At 36.0% G+C, this 7,690-nt stretch overlaps 1 long non-coding RNA gene across 1 annotated transcript; it reads right to left on the bottom strand.

Moving 5' to 3' along the window:
• Positions 1-316: 316 nt before the first annotated feature.
• On the bottom strand, positions 317-7,349 carry LOC142036254 (uncharacterized). The gene is made up of 3 exons (XR_012652129.1): positions 5,926-7,349; positions 4,982-5,155; positions 317-1,780 (listed from the first exon to the last, which is right to left on the bottom strand). It is a non-coding gene; the product is annotated as an uncharacterized LOC142036254 (long non-coding RNA).
• Between the last annotated feature and the right edge of the window lie 341 nt (positions 7,350-7,690).

The following is a 7,690-nucleotide window of genomic DNA, read 5'->3' as shown; positions in this document are numbered from 1 at the left end:
AATTGTATTCCAGTCTGACACATCATTTAGATACAAAGTAAATAATAATGTATCATGATGGACTAAAAGAGACACCCTATATATAGATGCTTACCTATGCTTTACGCATTTTGGGGTAGGTTATGTTAAAATTAATAAACTGCTGCTGTCTTTTAAGGTTTATCCATTTCTATATGCAAATTGCACTGTAGTTAGGGCAGTGACACTGCACTTTGTATGAGAGGGGTTGTGTCAGTTTACTACATAACACTTACTCCAGCTGTCTCTTAACCTCTATTATTATATTCAGTAATGTACAATGTATTTTTGTGTGACAAGTAAAGTGTTCTGAAATAAAAGCATTTTAAGCAAATTAAAGAGTCAGCTCCAATACAGGACTTGGAATTGTAATCAGGTAAATAGGGTTTTTTAGCCACTTTAGGCAATGGGATGTTTAATATAAAGACTTCAAGATACAAATGACTTCTCACAAGCATGCTATTAACATCATCTAAGGTAATGAATACTCCAGTACTGGGGGGCAGGTAGTGATAAGGAAAAAAAAAATTATCCAGAAGCAGTAAATTCATTCTGTCACTTGAGGCTTGACCCAAAGCTCATGTGAATCATGGAATTCATACAGAGGCTGACAGGACTTCATCTGAAAACCTGCATTGTGGAGAAAGCTTAATTTTACAAGAGTTAGTGAGCTTTCTCTCTTGTCTTGGCCAATACCATCAAAAGACAGGAAGGTCAACATGACAAAGTCTGCATAATAAGAGGGTTTCAGAAACAATTTCAAAGAGAAATGAGATTCAAATACTATTACAAGTTTTCATGTTCTGATATCTCATTATCAATATTTTTTAATATAAGTACAGTTTTCTGGAAAAAATAACTTTCAACGCTAAGGCCTCACAATGTATTTGCATTTTTAAAAAATATATATATATATACACACACATATATATATAAAAAATTATTCCAATAATGTTTTTTTATATGTGGCATGGAAAATTTAAATAGAAAATATACATTAGGAGAAATTCTAGCCTCCCTAGCATGCTAGTTAAACAGATGTCTTCCTACTTATTAATGAGAGTTACAGTAATGTACCAGGATTGTGGAGCAAAAGTCTCTTGCATCTTCTCTGTAAAACATCTGTGTTTTGAAGAGAGAGATTATTTATTACAGCTAGAAATACAACTTCTTTTACTAGGTGCTGTGGGTGTAGTTACTTCTCAGTTGCTTCTTGTGGGGAGAAAATTTTACCCATACATCAGGTTCTCTCCAGCAGAGATCAAAAAATCAGACTGCCAAATGAGACTTGCATTTTACTATCATTTTGAAGGATTCTTGTGAATGCAATAACTTACCCTTTCCAGGATCATATCAGTGATTTGTATACAGTCTTTGGCGGATATTTCTGATGTTACTGCCTTGGCTGGAGTAAAATCAGACATGGAAACAAGGCCATAATAAGGCTATTTAGTGGTAGCCTCTGCAGACTGCTTATACAATAAAAGCTTACAAAGTATCCTCTGATTCTGCCATAAATCTTTTGGCCTACAGACCAACAGGAAGCATCAATGGGACACATCACTGATGTTAAATCCCTCTTGGGGGGAGAGAGACAGCATGGCACAGACCATAAGTAGATGAGTACTGTTCAGCATCTTGCAGTTGCAGGTTCCTGTAGTTATCACAACCACTATTTGTAAGACGTAGAATGGCGACACATAGTAAGTGTTAAGCATGGTTGCTGTTGTACAGTTTACAGCTGAGGGAGGGAAGGTTGCATCTGAAAAACGAATTGAAACAAAAATCAGTTTTTCTCCACATTAACTTAGCATTTCTTTTGTGTATGTATATATGTTCAATTTTGAGATTAACTACTGATTTAGTAGTTGTTATAAGGGGCGACGAAAAATTGTACGCCAGCCCACGGATAATCCAATCAAAGTTTATTAAAGCAAGCGACAAACAGGCCGGGGAGTCTCCGCTCTACCAACGGCGCGCGCCCCCCTCCCTCGAGTTCCCTTTTTATAGGTTTTTTTTGTTGTTGTTGCCAGGTTAAAGTCTAGGGTCCGGGCTCACATGGGCTTGTTTCTGCGATTGCGCGCCCTGTTGCTGGGGGAGTCGAGGGATGAAGGCTGTAGTCTTCTTTTGTGTAACAGACACTTCCCCCTCAACAAATGCATACAACGAATGGCCCATCAAGATCCCAAGCACTGCAATCCCTGAGGCCAAACACACATCCTCCAGGATAGTTAACAACAAAACCGGTTTTGGGTTGGCAAAAAGAGAGCGGAACTATGTACATATCATCTGTAGTTACAATGTTTCCAATAGCACCTGTCTGCAAGGGCTAACACTGCCCTGCAAAACGAACACACTATGCAAGGCCTACAGAACCGGTTTGATTAACAAATACATATAAAATAAATTTATCACAGTAGTAAGTGATAGAAGTGTTTGAAGAACATGATTTGGACCAAACGAGAATAAGATTGGCTACATTTAGTCTAGTTTCTCACATACAAGAATTGTCTATTTGGAAGAATTATTGGGATTGGTTTTCTGATGATGGTGTAGGATATTTTGCTTGTTTTAACCCTGAGTGCTAACCATGTGGAAAAAAACCCAAAGTTTTTTTCAAGTGTGTCTTATATCATGCTATGTAAGATTTGGATTTAATAGCTGACACAAAACAGGTCTTTCTGTTTACTTTTTCAGTTGCAGATAATTTGCTTACTACAGGATGAGCATGCTAGTCTTCAGTATTTTTATCTGATATTGTTCTTCTGAACAAACACTTTTGTAAGAATTTGAGGAAATAATCATCTGCCATCAGAGGTTTAGCCAGGGTCAGTAGTGGCCACAATGTTTGTTGCCAAAGCTCTATAGCTGTCTGTTGAGTGTAATCCATGCTCTGTTGCTAACAGCTGTAATAGCAAGACTAGAAGTGCTGTATAAGAGTGTTTGGGCTCTGAGACTATATGAAATGGTGGGACTGAAGAGTAATGTCACTGTGAGCAAAATAACATAAAAGTAGTCCTAGATAATATCTCTGTTTCATAACTGTTAATGTTCATCTTGCATTAGTATTAACAGGCCAAACAGAATACCACATATAGCATTAAAAAAAAAGCTTTTATAAATATGCAGAAAATTACTAATTATCCATAATACCTAATGATCTCTCAAAGGGAATGCCAAGACTAGGAGACTACTGAAAAATAGGATGTGAAAATAAGGGGTGGAAATTAGTGTGAATGTGGTTTTTAGGTGCCAAATGCAATTTGTTGCAAGATACACTATTTGTTAAAGGGGATCTAGTTTTTTCCAAGTGGCTTTCTGCTTTGTGTAGGAGCTTTCACACTTTTAAAAAGCAGTATGGTAGGAAATGAGAAAGTACTTGACAGAGGAGAGGAGAGTCTGGTGATGAGATTAAAAAAAAGCTAATTAATTCTGTAAACTATAGATACTATTGGGAGCAAGAAGTTTGCATTAGATGTGATGGAAACAAGGCTGTCTATCGTGATCTGAGAGCATCTTACACAGTGTCAGAAATGTCATACCAACATCAGAAAAAGAATTAATGTGTAAAACTTCTCCTACTAGTTCAAATTTTTTGTGGTTTGTGCATTTTTAGTATGTTTGTTTTGTCCTTGTGGCCTTCATGTTACATGAAGTACTATCTATCCCACTTTATGTCAGATTCATGTTAATTCTTGTCCCACAGCAAATGTAAGGTAAATAAAAGCTATGTAGTGTGTACTCTGGCCCATAAAATATAAATGTTGCTGTATACATGTTCTTGACCCTAATTAAACTTCATCGTGGTAACAGGGAGTTATTAAACTTATTAAAGTTATTAAAGTTATTAGGGAGTATTAAACTTGTTGGTGATTAATCCAGTGGTTTACAGACCTGGTATCCTGGATCATGGAACCACAAGAAGAAAGCAAGAGAAAATGTGGAACAGGAAAATTAGGAATATTGAGGCCAGAAAACGAGGACATTTAAAGACAAGGATTTTAGCTTATTGCAGAATGATGCTACTCTATAGATACTAAACTAATAACTTTTCTGTCCAGTATATCGTGTGTTTGGCTATTGCTTTGTCTTCCTTCAAGTGTGAAGTCTGTACAATTCACTACTTTCACTTAGATATCCAATGGTGTCAAGGAATAGAATTTGCTATTACTATCCCTCTGCTTTCAAAGACAAAGGACAAAAAAATACTGTGGTATGTTGTATGCTAGATGTGATCCAACAGTTTGAGAGTCCTAGAAATCCGGTATAGTCATGAGAGAGGTAATGGAGATTACAGCCCTCTAAATACATGATTTTTTTTTTCTGCTTTGTAATGCAATGACATCACTTAGTTTAGACCACTTGAGTATGTGAGGCTGGAATTTTGTGTGTTGTATTGAGCTGATTCTGTCTGGAGTGAACATTAAAATGTGATTTTTTATTTTATTTTTTTTTTAAATCCATCTGCTTCTGAATGACGAGAAAAAAATTATTCAGGTAACAGCATTAGTAGTCACTGATTATTATACATGCTATAGATGCTTGTAAGTTTATACTTACTTATTTGTGCCAGGATAGTCATGTTCTTTCTTTGTGTTTACTCATTCCTCACTTTAATGCCAAATGAAGTCGCAAAACTTATGTGTAAGCAAAAATGTACTCATCTAGGAATGACTATATTCAATCTAGCTAAAGACATATTTTGCATTTTCATGTTATATTTAGTTTTTCATAGCCAAACTTCCACTGAAGTATAGTTTTAAAATAAAGTATTTTGAGTTATCATTTTTGCGTTTAGGTATTGACATTTTTTTTGCATGATAAAAAGGCTGTCACTTATATCTTGTTCTCCCCTAAATTTATCTTTCCTTTTTTTTTCTCTCTGCATTGTGACTAAAGGCTTCGTATTTTAAGAATATTTGCCTTTTTAAAATTAGTTAACTAGGTAAGTTGAGATTCTTACCTAACTCCTAGGGAATTTGGCAAGGCAGCAGTAACACCATATTATAAACTCTATACAACTGATGTTAATAGCTGCTCATTTGATTTAGAGAGTAGTATGCTATTCAATTGCTCTAGGGGACTTTCTTCTAAGTCAGTCTTGTCCATAATTCTGATGGCTCTGCCTCTTGTCTGCCTGTAGAATGAAAAAATGAATTCATTAATGTAAAATACCTGTAAACTCTGAAACTACTCAGCTGAAATTTTGCTGCTAAGCAAACTTAGATATGGGAGAACATGGGGAAATATCAAAGTTGGTTCCTTCAAAATAGTGTCAGTTTCTCTGACTCTTACTTGAATGCCTCATATAAAAACCATAAAATTTGAATGATTCTCATGAATGGCATGGGCCTCATGTGAAATATGTATAGTTCCCCTGGAAAGTGACATTGGAATTATTCCTAGAAATACTCTTTTAATTTTTCATGTGCGGGAGGGACATGATAATTTAAGATGGGTTTCAGTAGTAGTAAGTCCAATGCTAAGTAGAAGATTATTTTGATCATTTAATACTTGCCTTCCCTTCCAAGAGAGTCACCAAAAAAAGCAAAAATAACACATTCACTACTTATCTTAATTTTTGTTATTCCCATTTCTAAGCATTTGTTTCATTTATCATTGATACAGAAATGTCTAGTGTATGTATTCTAAAGGGATTGTGGAGAGTAGAGAGAAGCAAAAACATCAGTTGTGTAATGAACGGGTTAACTTTGTTCATAAAATCGAGAAGGGGGAAGAGACATATTGAGAGTTAACATATGCCTTGTATAAATAACAAGACTTGCTTAAATGATGCGTAAAGGTCATGGGAAGAAGGCAATGGCTATAACTTACTAGCTAAGGGGGAAAAAAGTAATGGCTATAACTTACTAGCTAAGGGGGAAAAAAGTAATGGCTATGACTCACTAGATAAGGAGAGGAAGGACAACAGCTGCAATTACCAAGACTGTATTTCTCCACATCAAAAGACATTCTACATCAAAGGACATTCATCCTTGAGAAGATCTACCAAATCTGCATAGTAACAGACCTGCACAAGTGAAGAAAGAAGAAGCAGGACAAGGCGGAGACTTACAAGAAAGGGGTACATGAAATGTATATAAGGAATGTAGCTGTAACCTAAAGTTGCGAGCTTCTGGCGGAGCATTGCCTCCCCGGCCGCCCAGCGCTGTTTTGCTCTTTTATTGCTTGCTAATAAATTCGATTTTTTTATCCAATACAAATTGGCTCCTCCAATTTGTCACGAGCGTTTATAACAAGTTGTGTTGACATTCCCAGTGTTGGGGACTAAGTATTATAAGCCAAAGCAAATCTGGAGTAGAACATCAAGCAGACCAGTGAACATCATCAAATTAAAAATGAATTTGTAAAATAAAATCTGAGTCCTTAATGTATATAGTCTAGACTACTTATACAGTCAAATTTAAGAATGTATCTCTACTTGTATATAAATACAATGTGACCTACCGATAAGAAAGCACTACGGAAGTAATTAAGTCACAGAAAAGATGAGTACTTACCTTGGGGAAAGTCTAGGTAATTCAGTACTTTCACATGCCAACTGTATCTCTAATTTAATCTTTCCACGAAGTGTTTGAGGATTTACCAGGAGAGTTGAGCCAAGAGAAGCTTTTAACAGCTATTATGTGTTTTTAACACTTCATAAACAAATAATGCATAATTCATCTTCTTGAATGACCACTGTGATGCTGAGATTAGGAATTATGAGGCCAAACTCAAACCTTTATTGTAGAGCATTCACAGGTAGAATTGAAGGTTTGTCTCATCCTCTTGAAACGCTGATTTTTAGAATAGTTTTGTAACAGCTGTGGTTTCATTATTTTTGTGATGAGACCTTTGAGATGAAAATCACTAGTTCTCGTAAATCCCCTATTCTGTCTCTGGAATACAAAGAGACAATTGTTCTGTTAGTTATTCACTGACTTTTTGCCAGGAAACCTTCTTTCTTTCTGCCCAGTGTGAATCCTCATTACTGATGTTTTGTATAGCTCTCATTAGATTGGTTAAGTTTAATGTTCTTGGATGTGGCTCTGGGAATCTGAATAAATCCCACAGAAATACCGTACTATAATTTATTTCAGCAGAAGCTATGGTACTGATAGCAAAAAGAACAGGCATAAGGCTGAAGTCTTTTTATTAAAAAAAAGAACCTTAAATTTAGTAAGCTTTAAAAAAAAAAAAAAAAAAAAGACAAAAGACTGTGGAGATAAAAGGCCATTTGTTCCCAGAAGCACACTAGTCATTTGTCATAATAGTATTAAGATAAAAAGACAGGTCTATGTTATCTTCCAGGCTCCAACATTAGAAGATTTTTATGTTATGTTTGAGATGTTGCTGCTACCCATCTAGGCCTTTGTCAGCCAAAGACCTCCAGTGCAGTTCTGCTGGCTGATAACAGGGTAGGAGCACAAATGATGATGAGGTGAGACTGCTCATGGATATTTTTACCATCATATCTTCTAGATGTGCTCTGAGATAGTAAAGAGGCCAGGAAGCAGTTTTTAAAATTGATTTTCCTGTGCCTGCTGCTTGCAGGGATTACAGCAGTCACACTCAGCTACATGACAGCATACCTTTCTTGCGTTCCTTTGCCTGACTTTCTCCATCCATCTCTTTTCTCTTGTTTTACACTCAGATCTTATACACGCCC

This window comes from Buteo buteo, chromosome 11 (genome assembly GCF_964188355.1).
Source record: "Buteo buteo chromosome 11, bButBut1.hap1.1, whole genome shotgun sequence".
Classification (NCBI taxonomy): domain Eukaryota; kingdom Metazoa; phylum Chordata; class Aves; order Accipitriformes; family Accipitridae; genus Buteo; species Buteo buteo.
The sequence above is the reverse complement of the archived record's forward strand: the minus strand, read 5'-3'. Positions and strand labels throughout refer to the sequence as shown.